Source organism: Ursus americanus, chromosome 13, assembly GCF_024610735.1.
Source record: "Ursus americanus isolate L20-20 chromosome 13, mUrsAme1.1.p, whole genome shotgun sequence".
NCBI classification, from domain to species: Eukaryota; Metazoa; Chordata; class Mammalia; order Carnivora; family Ursidae; genus Ursus; species Ursus americanus.
The window spans coordinates 10,372,355-10,394,848 of NC_142139.1; positions in this window are offsets into that span (position 1 = coordinate 10,372,355).

A 22,494-nucleotide genomic window follows, 5' to 3' on the forward strand; every position below is an offset into this window, starting at 1 on the left:
CACCAACTGCACTGCTAGGTATTTAGCCCAAAGATACAAAAGTACTGATTTGAAGGGGCATATACCCCTGATGTTTATAGCAGCATTATCAACAATAGCCAAATTATAGAAAGAGCCCAAATGTCCATCAACTGATGAATGAATAAAGAAGAAGTGGTGTGTGTGTGTGTGTGTGTGTATGTGTGTGTGCACACGTGCGCACATACGATATTACTCAGCCATCAAAAAGAATGAAATCTTGCCATTTCCAGTGATGTGGATGCAGCTAGAGGGTATTATGCTAAGCAAAATAAGTCAGTCAGCAAAGACAAATACCATGTGATTTTGCTTGTGTGGAATTTAAAAAACAAGCAAATGAAACAGATGAACATAGGGGAACGGGAAAAAAAAAGAGAGAGAGAGGGAGGCAAACCATAAGAGACTCTTAACTATAGAAAACAAGCAGAGGGTTCCTGGAGGGGAGATGGGTGGGGGATGGCCTAAATGGGTGATGCGTATTAAGGAAGGCACTTGTTGTGATGAGCACTGGGTGTTATATTTAAATGATGAATCACTAAATTTTACTCCTGAAACCAATATTACACTATATGTTAACTAACTAGAATTTAAAAAAAAACTAAAAGATTTAAAACGTAGTTCCTTTAAAATAATTTTAATGATATAAAACAAAATATGCTTGCAACAAATAAAAAAGGTAATGAATCTTAGTAGAGAAATTGAATGAGAAAAAGAAGTGGTAATTTGGAACTGAAGATTAAATTATCTTGTATAAGTGAATCAGTGAACAGTCTTACCAGCCAAATGGAGATAACAGAGGAAAAAGTGAAGTTGAAGAGAGTTGAATATGTTAATGAATTGGAATCCCAGTGAGAAAGGAGATAAAAAATGTGGCTGAAAAATATTTGAAGAAATAATAATTGAAATTTTTGAAATTGTTGGAAAACACACATGTAGAGATTCAAGATGCAAATTAAAATCACAGTCAGATTTTATTACTACAATCTCACTAGAATGGCTAAAAGTAACAAGACCAAGAACATGAAGTGTGGGTAAAAATATGGACCAAATGGAATTCCTAGACAGCTGGTGGAATGCAAAATGATACGGTCCTTTTGGGAAACAGTATGGCAGTGTTTTAGAAGATTAAATATGCACTTATCATGTGACCCAACAACCTCATTCTTCAGAATTCACTGAAGTGAAATAAAAACATGTCTCCAAAAATGATTTGTAAGCAAGAAAAATTTCATCACAGTCTTGTTTTTAATAATTAAAATTTGGTGGAACTCAAATGCCCATCAACTGGTGAGTTAAAAAAGTGTAATATCCATAGTAGGCTATCATGCTTAACAGCTTAAGAGTTAATGAACTCAACATGGATAATTACAAAAACATTATGTTAAATGAAACTCAAAAATATATATTGTATGATTTGATGTGTATGAATTCTAGAAAAGGAAAATTAGTGATAGAAAACAGATCTATAGGAAAGGAAAAAAGAAAAAAGAAAAAAACAGGTCAATCAATGATTGCCAGAGTGGGAAATTGGGAGCAGAGCGCAACTCAAAAAGCACGTGTGGGTACTTTTTAAGTTGATGGAAATGTTCTCTATTTTTATTGTAATGGTGGTTACATTACTACACAAGTTCCAAAATTAATCAAGCCATGTATTTAAAATAGGTGATATGTATTTTATACAAATTATACATCAATAAAGCTGAGGGAAATAAAACTACCTCCTTCACCAGAATGTAAGCACAAAGCAGACAAGAAGTATATCTGATTTAAATATGAATCCCCCAGTGTGCCTGGCACATAAGAGATAATCTTTGTTAGCTGAAGAATTAAAAAATGGCATGAGGTGTATATAAAACTGTCTATATAAAACATCTATACTTAATTCACTAACCGTGCAATAATTTTGTGGATTTTCGAATTCTAAATATATTGGAGATCAAATTTTCTTACAGTTTGTCATTTTGACTTTTTGCTTTGTGATTATACTAAGATCCATGGTTTACTGATTCATAAATAAAAGAGTGAAAAACAGTGTTCACTGCAATTGTGGTAGAAACAGAGTGGGTATTAAGGAGGGCACGTATCGCATGGAGCACTGGGTGTTATACGCAAACAATGAAGCATGGAACACTACATCAACAACTAATGAAGTACTCTGTGGTGACTAACATAATAATAATAAAAAAAGAAACAGACTGTTGTGCTATAACAGAACAATAATAATCAAAAACATTTTGCTTTCCTTGCTTATCTTCCAACCCCTGCCTTGCTTTTTTAGGGCATATTCTCTCCCCAACTATAGTAAATTAAAAACAGTGATCAAAGGAAACAACATATCTTAGTGTAATAGAAATTCTGGCTTGTAGAGGCAACATTTTAACTTTAAGTGCCTGGAAAGGGAGATGAACAAGAGAAGGAACACGCTTGCATATATTGGTGGAGGAGAAATACTCACTACAAGGAAAAAGGCCCCTACAGAGGGCCTTGGAGCTAGGGAGAAAGGACTAGGAACTGTGAGGATAAATTAACATTTGGCATGCTTACCCCTCTTGCTTTTACCTATGAGCCACCTGCCCTAAGACATTTGTAAGCATATTCCCTCCCCTGTCCCAAACCAATGGAAGACAGGGGTTTTGCACACCCTGTGTAAGGTAGTGGCCTAAAGGGAAAAGCTTATCCACTGACCAGGGAGGAACTCAGCAGAACAAGGGGAGGAATTTCTCATGAACATAGGCAGTGCATGCCCTCTGCAAGTGTTACTCTTCTTAGAGGAAAGAAGAGCCTCTCCAGTCTAATCAGATCCACTTAATGTAGTTCCCCAGAAAGAATGAGAATCAGGCCTGAAGAGGCCAGATGAAATAGTTGATTTGACATCCAGATGCCTCATTACGATGAATCAACACTACTCATCTTGTGACTTTATCAGGAGAAAAAAAAAATTTCTTTCCTATTATATCCATATGCTACTCAGAAGTTTCTTGGCTGTCTAACATTATTTTTGAACATTTCAGTCTCTCCAGCAGTAATTTGGCAGGGTTAGCAACCTCTGCTAACTAAGTTATTGCTGAAAAAGAGCAATTCATCTTTGCTGGGTTGTGCATCGTTTTGGTTTGTTTGCCACTGTTGTTTCTCTGTTTTGCACATCTCTGCCTCGGTGAATTCAGCTGTGTGTTGGTGCATCCTGATAGTATTTCTCTTGCCTTCATTTAAAAATGAAAAACACCAGCTGTTCAGATGTCATGCTTTACATCTGTCTCCTCATCCTGCTCTGCCTTCTAAATTCACAATTCTATCAAGATCATTACCATTCTTTCCAATGTCTCTGGGTCACAATTTTAGCATTCATTTGACTCCTATCGCTGCTTCATCTCCAATCATATCGTGTATCAGTTTTTCTATGTTAAAGACCCCAAGATTCATGTTTTCTATCTATTTGATCTGTCACACGATTCTCCAATCTCTTTCTTTTGAATTTATCAGACAGATAACTTCTATGTTGTTTCTGGATTAATATTCTTCAAAGATTGCTGTCAGACTTATTCCTTTGGTCAGAATCTTTTGCTAGTTCTGAGTTTACTAGCATAGCCTATCCAAATGGCTCAATTTGACATCTAAGGCTTTCCATAAAGTGAACTTCTCTCACGGTCCCTGTCCTCCAGCTCTCACTTCTCACGCATGCTTGGATATCTACATCTATAGTCCTTTCTTGACGGTGAAGTCTTAAGAGAAATGTGTCCTCTCACTGTATTTAAACCATTACATTTTTGTTTTTACAGTGATATGCAGTCAGTTCTCCTTATTGGCAGGAATTTTATTCTGTAAAGTTGCTGTGAACACTGAATTACCAAATATTGAACCATTACTCCTAGCGGAAATAATAGATCTATCTAAATGTCTATCCGTATCTATATATGCACACACACATAGTTCACATAGATTATAATCCTAAAGCTTAAAAATAACTCATCCTGGTAGATCCTATTTATTTTACAAGAGAGAAAATGAGATTTCCATGTGTTAAGTGACTTGCCTGAGGCCACCTCATAAACACGTGCCAGAGTTGGGATTACAAACCCCATCCAACTGGCCCTGGAGAAGAGAACTTCTTGCACTGCACTGCCCCCTATCGTTTCCACTTTCTGGTCATTTTTTTTTTTTTTTTTTATGAGAACTGAAGCAAAAAGGCAGAGCATTGCTTTGACCTTAGCTGGGAATTTTAGATTACAGTGACTCAAATTTTTGTTGCTCTGTTCATATATCTGCAAATGTCTGTGAAAGCACCATGAGTATTAATTTTGGTATTACAGATAAATTGTATTTAGTAGGAATCTGCTAATAATGAGGATTGAATGTATGTAACTTTTCTGCAAGCTCCTAATTTAATATCTGCATCAGTAGAAAAAAATATGCATTTTCTTGTGTTTTTATTTCATTGTACAATATGACAACTAATTCAACTAATTTAAGAACTATGTAAGTGTGAGTGTGTGTGTGTGTGTGTGTATTTGTGTTTCATAAAGCTCCAGCACAGTGATGAGGACCCCCCTAGACATATTTATTTCTTTTCCATAGACATACTTATTAGACAGTTACTACATAGGCACTTGTAGATGGCAGCTATAAGCTTTTCGGAATGGTTATTGGCCTGACCTCAGATAAAATGTAACTGTCTTGTAGTCTTAGAATTTATTATTTAGGATAGTTTTTGTAGATGTTTTCATTTAAAACCTTTGCAGAAGACTTCGTGACATCTGTGCTGGTAACAATGACTTGTAATATTGAATAGCTATTGTGTGGTAGGCATTATCCTCAATTATTCATATACATTAGCTTTTTTAACACTCACATCAGTGTGACCTGAGTCCTTTCATTTTGTACATGTCAAACAACTTAGAAATGGTAGAGCAGGCTTTACCTTCAGGTTCTTCTAATTGTAGAAAACTTTCAGAGCTCATGTCTCTGTAAATGGATAGCTCCACATCCTTAGCCTATAATCTATATGTGACTTAAGAATATGTTTTTAACAAATGTTGTCTTTTGACATCAAGAAGTTATGCCGAATACTTTTAAAATTAATTTTTAATGTACTGATTGGACGAAAAAAATCAAGAGTGTCATAAAGGGGCCCACGGTTTTAACTTGCAGGTGAAGAGTGCTAGAAAAAGTGTTGTTCCGCACAATAAGGAGAAAGATGTACAAACTTTCTCTGGAGTCATTAGCTAAAAACTACCTTTAAATCTGGAGGGATACATGAACTTTTGGGGAGAAAAAGGACCTGAGAATTTGACTACCTAGGACAGATTTTACTGAATGTTGTATAAGGAAGAATTAGCTAGATTTTTTTTTTTAATTGTCATTAAAGAATGAGTGTGGGCTAGCTGGGTATAAGGGAGTTCATATCATCTTGGAAGGTTTCTTCAAGAACCTCAAGAGACTGACAGGAAGTATTGGTGAGAATTCTAAAAAAGTTTCCCTTGTGGTGCTGCAGAGAAAAGTAACAGACACTGCCTAAATGAGCCTATCTATATCCATAGTCCTTCTCTTTCATATGGAACAGTAACCTTTGTTTACAGGAAGAAGGCCAAGGGAAAAAAATAGTAGCCTGGGGGCACTAATAGATGACCAACCGCTGGAGTTGGAGAGCAGAGCAGCAGCCACCATTGAAAATCTTTCATCTTTCTCTCCTATTTCCCCTGTAGAACAAAAGCCTTACTTGTGGAGAGAATGGCGACAAAATGGTAAGTTGTAGGTATTTAGGGTAACTGTGGAAAACCACTGCAGCTGGAGAGAGGGGAATAACAAACATTTGTAAGAAAAAGGAGGAAAGAAGAAAGGAAAAGAGAAAAGAAAGAAAATAGAAAGATAAAAGAAAAAAAAATGGGAAGAATGTATTTTAAGAAATAATGGCTGACAGTTTTTTTAGTTGACATACACCAATTTATTGAACCAAGAGGCTTAGAGAACACCAAACAGTATAAATACAAAAAATCAAAAAAACAAAACCCCCAAAAAACAAAAACAAAAAGTGAAAAACTAAACAAATGTGTATCATTCCAAATGATAAAAATACAAGACAAACAGAAAATCTTGAAGGTAAGCAGAGAAAAGCACATATTATTTAAAAAAGGAATAAGAATAACAGCTACAGCAAACCTCTTATCAGAAACCATGTAAGCAAAAAGACACAAGTGATACCTTTAAAACACTGAAAAAGAAAGAAAAGAAACAACTGAGTGTTCTATACTCAATAGAAATATTCCTCAAAAATGGGACTTTTGAGGATCTGCTCTTTAAGAAATTTTTTTTTTTAAGATTTTATGTATTTATTTGACAGAGAGACAGCCAGCGAGAGAGTGAACACTAGCAGGGGGAGTGGGAGAGGAAGAAACAGGCTCCCAGCGGAGCAGGGAGCCCAATGCTGGGCTCCATCCCAGGACTCTGAGGTCACGCCCTCAGCGGAAGGCAGACGCTTAATGACTGAGCCACCCAGGTGCCCCTGCTCTATAAGAAATATTAAAAGAATTTCTACAGATAGAAAGAATACAAGGCAGTCAGAAAGATAGGTCTGTAGAAAGAAATGAAGAGTATCAAGTATGTAATAAATTAAGGTTAAACATCTTGTTCCCCCTTATTTTTTATTCTTCTAAAAAGTAACTGTTTAAAGCAATATGAGGAACAATGTAGAGTGTGTTCATAGCATTTATAAAATACATGAATACAGTGGCACAATAAGTGGAAGATAGGAATTGAAAATATAGTTATAAGGTTTTTATACTACACAGGATATATTGTAATATTTATGATAGAATACTCAGATTATTTTAGATATATGTATTGTAAACTGGGGAAACCAAGAAAAATTAAAGAAAAGATACACATAGCAAATCAATAGATGAGATAAACAGAATCATAAAAAATACTCAAACTGACAGAAAACTAAAAAACAGTGAGAATGAAAGAAACAAAGGAAAACTGGAGCAAGTGGAAAACATCTAACCAGGTGGTAGATTTAGTTCAACCATATCAATAATTAAGTTAAATGTAATAGTTCAAACATGCCAATGTTATATTGAATAAACTAGCAAGAACCAACTATGTTTTTATAAGATACCCTCTCTAAATAGGAGGACACATAGGTGAAAATTAAAAGGCTTAGAAAGATAGTTCATAAAAACATTTAAGCAAAAGAAATACAATATGGTTGTGTGTCTTTACTACTAATAATAATCATAGCTAAATTAATGAATTCTCCAAACCTGTCACAGTTCAAGACTTCATTGAAAGCTTTTAGTACACGGGTGTTCTAACATTCAGGTATCTATAATCAGTGAGAAAAGAAACTTTCTGATTTTAAGGCCCAGAAATCAAGGTAGGATTACCACGTGCCTTTTCATAAGATAGCAGAAATTTAGTTAAACAGCAAAAGTAATTAAAGCGTAGTAGTAAAATTGGAAGACTTTTAGTGAGTCTTATATAGTTTTGACATTTAAAATTTTCACATAACATTTTTTGACGTTAATATATCTAATCAACATTCATATTGTAATTTTAATATTGGAATAATTTTTGAAATCATTCAAATGTTTTAATTATGACTAACATCTGAGACTCTCCATGCCCTGAGAAATAATAATCTCTTGATTAATATTCTAACTATTTTTTTTTAACATTATCTTCCTTAGAGACAGTATTAATGATTTGGATCACAACTTGCTTCAGTCAGACTTTAGTTTCAAATTCTATCGTGTAGAGGATGTATAAACCTAGTCATGATTCTCAGCATCTTTTGATCATTTTTTTCTCATTTATAAAGAGAGTTGGTGGTGATGATGATGATGATGATGTTGATATCTATTCCATAGAGTTGGAATATTGGATAATAATACCTGTAAATCCCTTAGAAGGTTGGCATCTAGTGTTGCATGAAGGTTAGTTGCCATTATTAAGTAGTATTTCTAAATGCTATGGACTGAATTGTGTTCCTTAAAATTCGTATGTTGAAGTCCTAACTCCCATTATGAATGTATTTGGAAATGGGACCTAAAACATAGCAATTAACATTAAGTGAAATCATAAGGGTGGGGTCTTGACCTGATAAGATTAGTGTCCTAAGAAGAGACTCAAGAATGTGTGCTTTCTCCACATGCACTCACCAAAGAAAAGCCATGAGAGGACATAGTACAGTGACTGACTGTCTGCAAGCCAGGAAGAGAGGTCTCACCAGGAACCAAACCCTGCTGAAAACCTTGGCTTGGACTTTCCAGCCTCCAGTGCTGTGAAAAAATTAATTTCCATTGTTTAACCCTATACATAGTCTGTGTGTGTGTGTGTGTGTGTGTGTGTGTGTGTGTGTGTGTGTGTTTTAAATGACCTTCCAAGCAGACAAATACACTAAAGATAGCAATAAATTTCTAAAGACTTTATTTTTATTTTTTTATAATCATATTTTTATTATATTATGTTAGTCACCATACAGTACATCCCCGGTTTTTAATGTAAAGTTCGATGATTCATTAGTTGTGTATAACACCCAGTGCACCATGCAATACGTGCCCTCCTCACTACCCATCACCAGCTTCATTCCCATTCCCATACTGTTAAGGTTCTGTCTTTGATTTGATTCCCATACCTTGTGGTGAATGTTTCATTAGAAAAAGTATGATGCCTAAGTACACTCATGGACAACTCCTAATCCCACATTATCAATAAAAAGCAAACAAAAACCCCACATGGTTGGTTTTTTTTTTTTTCTCTATAGGCTACCTATTATAATCACATTATATTCCACCATTTTTTTCAGGATCATAATTGTTATATGTTCTTATGTATGCATGAAGAACAAATTCAATCACATGCAATAATTTAGGTTCTGAATTTCTAAAGATAAATAGTTACTTCAGTAAGATTTGCAAATTACATAGTATTTTTTTTTTTAAGATTTTATTTATCCATTTGACAGAGAGAGAGACAGCCAGTGAGAGAGGGAACACAGGCAGGGGGAGCAGGAGAGGAAGAAGCAGGCTCCCAGCGGAGGAGCCTGATGTGGGGCTCGATCCCAGAACGCTGGGATCACGCCCTGAGCCGAAGGCAGACGCTTAAAGACAACCACCCAGGCGCCCCTTGTTTTTAATTAAAATTATTTTTAATATTTAAAAAAATTTCTTAATTGAGTTTTGTGAATGCTTAGCAGGATAAAACTATTCAGTAATAGAAATGCCAACTCATTTAGAAACTGGGGCAGTTTTGCTTGTTTTACTTTATATATAAATGACAGTTTGTTATAGTTTAAATTTATTTCAATCATATGCAGTTTGAGGTTAGTTATACATGAATTTTTAGATACAAGTAGTAGTTGGAAAATAAGTAAATATTTTCAATAACAAGTGATCTTTGGTAGTTGTAAATCTAAGTAACTAAAATGTTAAATTTAGGTACTTAAATTCAACTGTGAATCAAAATTAAAGTCAGTTATTCAACTTGTTCAGCATGTTGTTCCCATTTTTATTTTCAATATGGTATGCCTGTTGATAGAATTCCTTTTTAATATCCAAAATGTCATATCTTGAAAAATATTATTAAATATTTGGTGGTTTTGGCATGGCCTACTTCCCCAGTTATGAATGTGGAAATTGGAACCATTGAAGACAAATGAGCATCACACATTGAAAGATTACCTAACAGAATATTATCTATATTCTACAAACCTACATATCTGATCATTTTTTCTCCATAATTCTTCAAGAGAAAGTAATGAAGTGTTTGCTTTATAATATGTTAATTTATTATGAGATTAGAGATAAAATTAGTGTATTAAGAAGCACAATATTAAATCTCTTATTTTATTATGTTTGCAAGGTATGTCTAAAATGAATGTATGTCTCACACAAAAGTAATTTTTTTAAATAATGTCTGAACTTTGGGCTTGAATTTGATCGATGTTGTTCTCATAAACATGTCTGGTATTACATGTAGAACATAAACCAAACTTAATTTATTGAACATTTTGGTAAATTGAGTCACTCTAGGATCTGCATTATCCAGGCAATGCTAACAAAGCAAAGATTAGACAAGACATATCCACTAGTTCATTTTATCAACAAGTTTTTATTGAGAACTTTATATGCAATTTGCTTTTCTTGGTGATAGGGTTACAGCAGTAAACAAAGCAAAGTTCTACCCAAATGAACAATACCTTCAGTAATAAAATATTGAAAAGGCTTAAATGTACAGGGCTTGCTAGAGCTTTTCTATATCATATGTAGGCATAATAGCCATATAAAAAGGATTATAGAAATTAATTTTTAGTTACTTTCTAAACATGATAATAAAGTTGAAAATAAAGACAAATTAAGAGAAAATTCTAAACATCAGTATTTCCATATGTAGCCCATGGTACATTCTGTTTTTGTCTCACTATAACTAACTCACTAGAATTCCAGCAAAAAAAATTTGGGGGAAGAATTACACAGTGATATTTAATATGCATATTTGTTACATTCAATAGAGGCCCATTAAGGTTCTGTTTTTCCTCTTACCTTTTTCATCATCGATATCATTTTGGATCATTACTATTTACATTGCCATTATTATCATCTTCATCAGTATTATATTGAGTGCTTACTGTGTTGTTGTTAAGGTATTAGGCGTTATATGTATAGTAGGGAAAGTCCCACTTCACATTCACTTCAATTATAGCTTCACAATTCATCCTACTGATCAAAGGAAACAGTTGGGTATATTTTACTTTCCTTATTGCTGTCATACCTTGCATCAAATCTGTTAGGTAAAGGTAAAGCTCAAGCACCCATCATCTCTTACGTGAACTACTAAAATACCTATCCTACCCAACAGACATCTCTGCTTCCACTCTTGTTCTCTACACAGTATTCTCCATAAAGCAGCTGAATGCCTTTCTTAAAGTGTTAATCAGATAAGGTGACTTTTTTTTTTTCCCCCTCTGGACCACCAAAATCGTCTTTTTCATGTTGTATTAGTTTCCCATTGATGCTATAACAGATTATCACAAATTTAGTAGCCTGAAATAGCAAATATTTATTGTTAAGTTTTAGAGTCCATACGTCTGAAATGGGTTTCACTGTGCTAAAGTCAAGGTATCAGAAGGGCTGTGCTTCCTGTGGAGGCTCTAGGGGTGAATCTGTTTCTTTGACATTTTCAGCTTCCAAAGTCTATTCATATTCTTTGTCTCATGGCCTCCTTCCATCTCCAAAGCCAGCAATGGACAGTCAAATCTTTTCCATGCTTCATCACTCTGACACTGACTGTTCCTGCCTTCCTCTCCCATATTTAAAGACCATGTCATTATACTGGGCCCACTCAGAAAAACCAAGATAATCTTATTTTAAGGACATCTAGTTAGCAAACTTAATCCCATTTAAAATATTAATTCTCCCATTCTCCCATACCATAGAACATAAAAAATTCATAGGTTCTAGGGATTAGGATTTGAACATCTTCAAGGACCATTCTGCCTACCACACATTTTTACTCTAATTTCATATCATTTTCCGTTGGTGATCTTTTCACTTTCATTTCATACCATTCTGTGCCTCCCTAAATGCATCTAAGCCATGGTGAACTCTTTGTTGTCTCTTTAAAACATGGATTTAGAGGCCCCTGGGTGGCTCAGTTGGTTAAGTGGCTGCCTTCAGCTCAGGTCATGATCCCAGAGTCTCAGGATCAAGTCCTGCATTGGGCTTCTTCCTAGGCAGGGAGTCTGCTCCTCCCTCTGCTCTTCATCCTGCTTGTGCTCTCTCTTGCTCTCTTGCTCTTGCACTCTCTCACTCAAATAAATAAATAAAATCTTAATAAATAAATAAATAAATAAATAAATAAATAAATAAATAAATAAAAACATGGACTTCTAATGGTGGGGACATTAAACCATCTTTTCCTTCTTTCTTGAACAAGATGTCTTCTCAAAGATGCATACGTCAGTGTCTCCTTTGCTTCCTTTTACTCAAATGTCCTGTTTCCAAAAAGTCCTTCAGTAACCAACCTATTGGTTATAATACTCTCCGTCACTGTCATTTCCTTACCCTACCTTACTTTCTTTAAAAAAAAAAAAAAAAGTGTTCTTTTTAATTGTCTGAGTCTCTTGTGAAATGTTAAGCATCATTATGGCAGAGATTTAAGTGTTTTGATTTACTCAGTGTTCCTAGTATCTAAAAAAAAAAAAAGATTGTTAGAGAACAAGCACTCAAATGTTTGTTATATAAATGGATGGACGTACAAATGCATGCTTTTCATGCTCAGATCTTTGGTAAGTACTTTACATTTGAGATCTTGTTTAATCCTCACAGCTTTCCAATGAGTTTATTTTAAAGCCAGGATAACCCTGGTTCATAGAAATTACTTTATTTGAGACTCCACAGTAGCAAAACTGGGATACCTATTCATACATGTCCGACTCCATATTTCATATTGTTCCACAGCAAAGTCTATCTGTTCCATGGTACTAAACTGCTTTACAGAGATGAATAATGTTGGTCCATAGCTTAAAAGTCATTAAAATCTTATTGGAGATGTTAGATATTTAATTTAAAGAACAAACATCAGGGTATAAAAAATTACCGCACGCAAGAAATAATAGAGTACTTGCTACATACTTTGTTTCCATTAAAATTTATTGAATACTTGTTGAAGAAAATTAAGTTCTTTAAGATTTCAGAGAAGTTGAAAAGGCACCTAAAGTTGGAGTCTTCTGCAACATCGTCAGAAAGCAGGTAGAATAACACAAGAATAAAAAGTTCGTGCATTTTATCCCACCACACTCATTTCAGGATTCTCTCAGATGATCTAACTGGCAGGTGAATTTGCCTATGTCAAGTATCCCGAAAGAGAACAGAAACGTTGGTTATGATACATTTAGGATATTTCTAGTACAGTGGTTCTCCATGCTGGCTGCACGTTATAGTCACCTGGAAAGCTTTACAAATACTTCCCCAAGGGTAACTCCTCCTAAAATAGAGATTTAATTGGCACCAAAATCTTTAAATTTCCTCAAGTGGTTCCAGTGTTTAGTCAAGTTTGAGGACCACTGCCATGGTATACGTGTAGGTGAGAATATGTAATGAGTGCTAGGGTCTGCAACCAGGCAAAGAAAGGCTTAGATCTAGCAAAGTAATGGTTATTTTACACTGTGCTTTGTTGAAGTAAGAATATGCAATTAATAAGAAGCATTGTAGTGTCTCCAATCTAATTTCTGGATATAATAAACAAAAATAATTTCTTTCTTTAAATGTTCAATAATTGAGTCATTAAAATTATATATATTTCCCATTACTAGAGAATATAAATTATTGGGTTTATGTAACTAAAATGATCTCTTTATGCCCTCAAAATAAGGTATGATTTACTTCAAACTTTTTATCTGCATAACATTCTCAGAAATAATAGTTCCTCTTGTTTTCTCCGGGTAGAAGCTTTCCCTATGCTTGTCAGAGCTGCAGTAACTTCATTTAAAATCGCAGATGGGATATTGGTATAGAAATCGGAACAACTGAGAACAGACATTACCTAAAACTTCTTGGGAGGTCATTTTGCTTGTGTTACTTTTTTCTCTGAGAGAGACTGCTTCTTTTAAAATCCCCGTAGGTAAGGTACAGTGACTATGAGCTGCTTTCACTTTCTATTGCTTTTTAAAAAATAATAATCATTCTCTTATAAAGTCAGATACACTGAGTGACAGAATACAATCTAAATTTATTTAAAGTTATTATGTTTTATTAATTATAAATACTAATGTAATTACTCTCTCCCCAGCGAATCAATGAGCATAACAACCTTAGGGGACAAAAACAGAACAAAACAAAACAAAACAAAACAGGGGTGCCTGGGTGGTGCAGTTGTTAAGCGTCTGCCTTTGGCTCAGGGCGTGATCCCAGCATTCTGGGATCGAGCCCCACATGGGGCTTCTCCACTAGGAGCCTGCTTCTTCCTCTCCCACTCCCCCTGCTGTGTTCCCTCTCTCGCTGTCTCTCTCTGTCAAATAAATAAATAAAATCTTTAAAAAAACAAAACAAAACACAATGACTGCTTTGTCAAATAGAGTAGACTGAAGGTTATATTTTAAAAAAAAGTAATCATAAACTCCTGATGGAGTATCATTGAACATCTGAATCTGGTCAGCATTTATAACTACCATATAAAATAACAAATAGCTCTGAATTAAATATAAATGTTTATGTTTCTACTCTCTCGGAAAAATTAAGAGTACAGGACTTCTTAAACTGTGATTTGCTTAAGAAATATTTTTGTTCTTTTTGATTTTTATATATTTGCTTTTCCTATTATATTGAAAATCCTTATTGGTCTGCATGTTCTTTCTGTGTTCCTCAGATGAGTGATCCTTAACATCAATGAATGGGTATGTGTTGAAGGGGAATTACAGCTGAATGCATAATCAAAAACCATGAAGAAAAATGTTATTCAAAATGAAGCCCAAAGCAAGGCAGGGCAACAGCAAGAGAAATTTCAGGGCTTTAAAAGCATAGATTCTCTGTGAACTTTTCAATTTAATTTTCTGTAAATGACTTACTCTAAGCAGCAGACTTTAACACATAACATCTATACTGTAAATGCAGAAATGAGAATATGCTTGAAATTACCAGCTAAAAGTTGAAATCAAATGCCAATAGCCATGACTAAAAAGTGAGGAACAATGAGAGAAAAAATTAGAGCTGTAGATTTGGGTATATGACGAACCAGTTATCAAGATAGTAGAAAACTTCATTGCTACAGCAAAGTGGAAGCAAAATGGACATTTTTGAGATTAACTCAGCAGGTTCAGAAACCAGTCAATGCCTTCGAGCAACTGCTCTGTACGCGTCATTGGGAATTGATGTTGACTTCGCAAACACACCATAGAGAGGAATCCAGCCAAACGAATGACTATTCAGCCTCGTACTCATTCAGTTGTTTCTTTTCTCCCACTGCCTCTTTAAGTAATAAGTAAGCTATTTGCAGCAGCGTTCCAGACTGCCTTGTTCATTGTTTAATCCTCTATAACTCAGCTCTGGCCTCACCAGGTGCTTGACTGACTTACGGATAATAATGGCTGTGGTATTAATCTGAAAAGAAAAAAGAAAAATATTCTGAAATTGTCATTCTTGTTTGGATTTCATTTTCCAGCAAGGAAAGTTGAGTTGTTGTTCATTACCAGGTTCAGTTAATCTTGAGGATCATAAAAACTTAATAAAATAATTTAATAGATTAATGAGTACTGAAATAGAGGCAAAATTAAGGTTTTACTTCAAACTCCATTTTCCCCTTTCTCTTTCTTCCTCTCTTCTTCCTTTTACTCTCTTACTATTCTTCCCTCATCACTCATTCTTCCTTTATCAGTTCCTGTTCAAGCATCTCAAATCCTCTGTTTTCTCGGTGTTGAGGGTGAGTGTGGTCACAGAGAACAGGACTGGCACTTGAATGTGGGCTAGGGGACGGGCAGGGAAGTGAGAGCCAGTGGTAGCTAGTTAAGCCTGCTTGGTGCATGTCCCTCACAACTAGAAAGAGCGTTATACATGCTGAAAGCGATGATTTGAATATTCTCATGTTTTAAAAAGAGTGTTTAGTGTTTACATTGAGAAAGTTCTAATAAAATTAAAGAGGATAGAAAATACATAAAAGCTTTATGATAGTGAAAGCTTTCATTAATAAAATAAGTTTTATAAAAAGTCAACACCACTAAGTTAGCATACCTGTGCCAAATATAAGCCATGTAATTATGTTTCTTTGGTTCAGCTTGCCAATCTTAGATACGAAATAGAAAAATATGAAAATAAATACCATTATAGTAATTTAAATAATTATACTCGATTTTAGAAGAAAATACACTCTTTTCATATTATTTCCTTGGTAACAACATTAAACCCAAATATTAAAGGCTAAATTTAACATTTCCTTGTAAGGGACATAAATGCAATTATTTTCCTAAAATTACTATTGATTACATAAAATCATTTTATAAAAGGTTATTTCAGATTGGTCATGCTTATTATTCAAGGGTCTATTATTCTGATTTGAACTGAAAGCAACATTTCTTATTATGGCATATATAGAATGATACATTATGTATTATTAAAATCTTCATTTTTGTATTCAAGAAATACAGAAAAATATGAATACGTTTGAAAAGAATTTTTCAGATATATTAATGAATTGAAATCTTACTTCCCCAAGTTTTCAAGTAATTTTTATCTGTGGGCATTTGAAACTTTCTTATTTGGGAAATGTGGCAGAGATTGTTAATTACCTATTTAAAATCCATTCTCTCCTTTTACTTTAGCAAGAAGAAGAATATATTGATAGAGGCAGGAAGATATTCAGCTATAAAAAGAATTCTCATGTCTTGGCTTTCCTTTGCAAGATCAAGTTGTCAAAACATATTAAAAGTCATCATGTGGTGCCTGGGTGGCCCAGTTGGTTAAGGGTCTGACTCTTGGTTTGGGCTCAGGTCCTGATCTCAGGATCATGAGATCCAGCCCCAGGATGACGGCACTCCTCAGTCTGCTTGTCCCTCTCCCTCCCCATATGCTCCTACCCCTACTCATGCTCTCTCTCTCTCTCTCAAATAAATAAATAAAATCTTAAAAAGAAATAAAAAAATAAAACATCAAGTAGGTCTTTGAGGAAAAGCTGAAAGATTCCTCCCTTTTCCCTGTCTTTTGTTTTTCCTGAGTATGACTAGGAATTACTGGTTGGTGCTCTAGTATCAATCTTGTTGACAGAAGATTACCTGAAGTACTAAAGATGAGAACTGACATATGGAAGGATTTTGGCACCTACTAGTGACATTGTTGAAATGTTACTGAAACCCAAGTTTGTCTGTTTGCCACTCAAAAGTCAATATTCAAGAGACAAGTGGTGTTGGAAAGGAAAGTTTGCTTTATTCAGGAGGCTGGCAACCTGGGAAGACAGTGGACTGATGTCCAAAGACCATCTCCCAGGTTCCAGATTAAGGAGTGGGGTTTGTAGAGGGAAATTCAGGATAAGAGATTTTATTCATATTGAGGAAAAGAGCGGGGAATATTTATGATGACTATATGTGAGTAAAGATGGAGCATTACTTTGAGCAAACATAATATAACATATATCTCATGTTTACTTTGGAATGGAGTTCAGAACCAGGCACAGTTTGGTGCCTGACAATAGGAAGTTATCTAGGACAAGGAGAAGGGGCTATGGGTGTTTTTAAGAGCTGGTATAAACTGGATGGGGTCTTGGGCTCATTATCTCCTGTAAGGAATGGAGGGTTTTGCTTGTTCATATTCTGGAACCATATCAGTTGACCTTGTGTCTAGGCCACTGCAGAGGCAGATAGTGGATTTGTTAGTGGGACCAACAAGACACAACAGCTGATCAAGTGGAAACAATTCTCTGAAAACAAGCTTTAAACTTTCTGCCAGTTTCAACCTCATTAACGCTGTGGGGTATGTTTTCAGAGACACACAACTAGCCCTGGACTACCTGCATACAACTTTAGCTATATTTTAAGGCATTTTTATTTCCAGTCCATTTCTACAAGGCAACACGATTCATCACTGATACACTACAACATTACAATTCAAACTAAAGTTCTAGGTATATATTTTCCCATTTGTGTTCCAAGGGACAGAAATTCTGTACACTTTACCATTTATGATGTGCTAATGACTCTCTTCTACTGATCTTATTGAGTAGATCTTATCACAGTTCCATGCAGAAAACATAGGTAACAGATTGTGAAAATTTCCGTGATGAAGAATGGAAGCTGTGGGAGTTACCGAGTCTTGTAGTCATTGATTGAACTTGATATTAAAACATGTATTTATGAGTAAAACGTTTAACATGCAGACAAATAATCACACTAGGACTAATTCAGTTTTTTAAAGCCTTAAAGGACTACTTCTCTGAGTATGTTATTTACTTATTTATTTTTGATGAACATCTCAGTAGTACTCATTGTCCACCATGAGCTTTTCCTTTAAAGTTTAAGTTTCTCTCTATCATGTTATTTTTTTAAGGAAAAAAAAATCATATTTACAGTTTAACAACTTTTTTTTCAGGTTTGAGGGTACATATTTAGGGGACAAACTTTGGTAGTTATATGCTGTACACACAGAAAAAATACAAGAAATCAGAATAAGATGAGAAATCAGCATATATTTGAGAAAGACTATTATTCCAGTGATATCGTTCTGTTAGGCTTCCTATTTTTGTTTGTCTTAGAGATTATCTTAATTTAAAGCTTGGAAAATAAGTTAAATGTTTTCTATTTCTAATATTTATTACAGGTTTCTCACATTAAAACAAATATGCATCAAAATCTTCAGTTCAAATATACTATGCAAATATATCTGTGTTGGTTGATATGACTCTCTAGTTTAACCCATGCTTATTCATTAATCCCCTGGAACATTTTAAAATTTCCAGTATTATGATCAGCAAAATCTTCATACACATTCAAAATTGAGGAACTCACTAACTTTATTTCAGGCATGCGAAACTAATGAAAGTTCTATCTTCTACATACAGGTTTATCTGTCTTCTTATAAGACGCAACCATTGGTCTTGGTCCTTCTGTCTGGAGACCATAGACATACATACTTCTCCATCCAACTGCCATATCATCCAATATTTGATGATACTTGATATTTAGGTCCTAGGTCTTTTCTCTCTTAAAATCACTATAAAACCTATTTTTAAACATCATTATCATCTATTACTGTAATTTTGGTAATTTATAATAATAAAAATGTTGATTGCAAGGAAATGAACAGATTTTATAGAAATGAATACAGAGGTGTATGGAAATAAAATTACATGATATGTGATGCTTTCAAATTACATACATAGTAGTGAATAAACAAATATGAAAAATTAATAATAGTTTAATCTACATTATAGCCATATGGAATTTTATTAAATTGTTTTATTTTTTATCATATTAGAAGAGTAATATCTTTTTTTTAAAGAAATAGATTGCAATGGAAAGAATGATAGATTCCAAGTATTGGTAGGTCATTAGAGATGATTTCTTAAATTAAATAAATAAATATTTATCCAAAATTTTAACATCTGTCTTACTATATGGTTCAGAAAATTCCATGCAACATTACAGATATGGCCTGCCATGATTCAATTAGCATCTTGTTCTTTGTACCATAATCCTGGTAAAATAGGCAAATCCTATCACAGAAGTTTTGACACATTCCTCATGCTAGTAATTCATAATATACCTTAATCTATTATTTTCTGTAAGAAATAAAGCTAAGTGAGGGGTGCTTGGGTGGCTTAGGCGGTTAAGTGTCCGACTCTTGAGTTGACTTAGATCACGATCTCAGGGTTGTGAGATGGAGCCCTGCATAGGGCTCTGTGTTGGGCATGGAGCCTGCTTAAAATTTTCTCTTTCCCTCTGCCTCTCCCCTACTCTCTCTTATGCACGCACGTGCACGTGCATGTTCTCTCTCTCTCTCAAATAAATAAATACATTCTTAAAAGAAAGATAGATGATAGATCAATGGATGAATAGATAAAGATTTTCTGCTGCTACACCCTTTTGGTTCCATGTACACAGGGAATATTTAGCCTGTTAGCCTACTCCAGCCTGTCAGGATCATTTTGGATTCTAATGGTTCCATCAAAATAATTTACTGTTATTCCTAGCTTCTTCAGATCAGGAAATCTGGCATATGTAATTTCTGTGGTTTCATCTAAATTTTTATACAAAAGTAAAAAGTATGCCAAGTTCTATTTAAATTTAATACATTAGGCAACCTACTGAGTGGGAAAAGATATTTGCAAATGACATATCTGATAAAGTTTAGTATCCAAAATATATAAAGAACTGATGCAACTCAAGACCCTAAAAAGCAAATAATCCAATGAAAAATGGACAAAAGACATGAATAGACATTTCTCCAAAGAATACATACAGATAGCCAAGAGGTACATGAAAAGATGCTCAACATCACTCATTATTAGGGAAATGCAAATCAAAACTATAATGAGATGTCACTTCACACCTGTCAGAATGGCTAAAATAAAAAACACAAGAAACAACAAATATTAGCGAGGATGTGGAGAAAAAGGAACGCTTTTGCACTGTTGGTGGGAATGCAAACTGGCACAGCCACTGCGGAAAATAGTATGGAGATTCCAAAAGTTAAAAATAAAACTACCCTACGATATAATAATCACAGTACTGGGGATTACCCCTGAAATACAAAAACACTAATTTAGAGGTATATATGCACCCCTATGTTTATTGCAGCCGTATTTACAATAGCCAAATTATGGAAACAACCCATCAGTAAATGAATGAATAAATAAAGAATATGTAGGGTATATATACAATGGAATATTATTCAGCCATAAAAAGAATGAAATCTCATTTGCAACAGCATGGATGGATCTGGAGAGTACAATGGTAGGTGAAAAATAAGTCAGTCAGAGAGAGATGATTACTATATGGTCTCAATCACATGTGGAATTTAAGAAACAAAACAAACCAAAAAGGGAAAAAAAAAAAGAGAAAGAGCGAGAGAGACACAAACCAAGAAATAGACTCTTAATTATAGAGAAAAAACTGACAGGTACCAGAGGAGAAGTGAAATAGGTGATGGGGGCTAAAAGAGTACACTTCTCATAATGAGCACTGAGTAGTGTACGGAATTGTTGAATCACTATATTATACATCTGAAACTAATATAAAGCTGTATGTTAACTATACCAGAATCTAGAATGAATGAATGAATGAATGAATGAATGAATGAACTTAATACATTAATATTACTGGTAGGCTCGATTACTAAAAACATAAAAACAGAGTACCTGGGTGGCATGGCTCAGTTGGTTAAGCGTCTGCCTTCGGCTTAAGTCGTGATCTCAGTGTCCTGGGATCAAGTTCCACATGGGGCTCCCTGCTCAGAGGGGAGTCTGCTTCTTGCTCTATCTCTCAAATAAATAAATAAAAAATCTTTAAAAAATAAATAAAATAAAATGAAAACATAAAAATAAGAAGTTCACTGAGAACAAACACCTGGCCAGAGAATTACCTAAATTGACAATAATAGCTTATTAAGCAATGTTTCTTTAAAATATTATGAAATATTTCACAATTAAAAGGCATAAATAATGACATGTAAAACACCCAAGCACTTATTGTACATGTTGTATAATACACTGTTAACCAATATATTGTAAGTTTCTGCTCAACACTTTTGTTTATGTTTTCCACACTCTCGACTACACGTGGTTTATGTAACTTCCATGACTTTCATTGTTGTTTACTACACATTTGTGTATCCCTAACCTAACTATACATACACTGTGTATGCATATGTATAACTATGTATCTACACATATATACATGCACATGTGTATGCATATACACACACATATATAATTACTTTTCATATGTTAATGTTCATATGTTTCATTATAGTCTGTATAGTCTCCTGAAGCTGGCTCTTTAAGATTTTTCTATTAAAGCATTTCCTACATATATGAGTATGTATAACAGCAATGATCTTCTCTCATCAAAGCTGATCAACTAATATTCTTATTGAACATCTGGTTCTAACAGCAACAAAGGCCTATGCTATGGTCCCTTAAGGAGGCCAATCGATATCTTCATGACAAATTGATAACAGTGCATCCCTCCTACTCTAGAAATAACATCATTTGAATCGTGTTTAGCATGTATTCATGTTTTAAGTTAGCTCCTTTGCCCACAGACCTCTCCTCACATCATTTGCAGAAGCTCACAGAAGTCTCATTTACTAAAGGGTGATCCTGCATAACATGTCTCAGATTTAGAAATCTACTTTATGGAAAATGTGATGTTACAGTGGTTACATTACCGTGAATTACTGGTCCCAGCAGATGCTATATCATCTGGAAGTTCCCATCCTGAAAGAACATTGGGGTGACCTCTTGAAAATGTAGCAGAAGCACCAGCTTGGTGATTACACCCTGTGAGGCTGGCACATTATCCTTCATGATGCAGAACATTCCTTAAATCAATGGACATGGTATGGTTCTTTAATTTTAACAGGTAGAATAAATGGGCCTGGAAACAAAGCATTGAAGTAGGAGTGGCCCTGCTCTCAGAGAGTGAGTCAGTCCTACTGACATACTTGGGAAATTAAAGTTTCCACAGTCTTAGTCTCTGTGAATCAGAAATTCCTGCTTCCTGGAGAATGAGTACTATAAGGGGGACTGAATAAGACCCCGGAATCATATTCCAGACAGAGAGAATAGCAAATCCTGATGTGTCTTCAGCTGGAGTATCAGTGATTCATGGCATTCTTCTCACAGGTTCACACCCAACGTGAAAAATACAAAATCTTGATTTTCTTCCTAGCTTCTATATAATTATTCTTTTTTCTTCATTTCTTTCTTAGTACGTTGCTCTATGATTATGTTCTCTGAATCAACTTTTTACTCTTTCATTTTATGCCACATTTAATGTCTCTA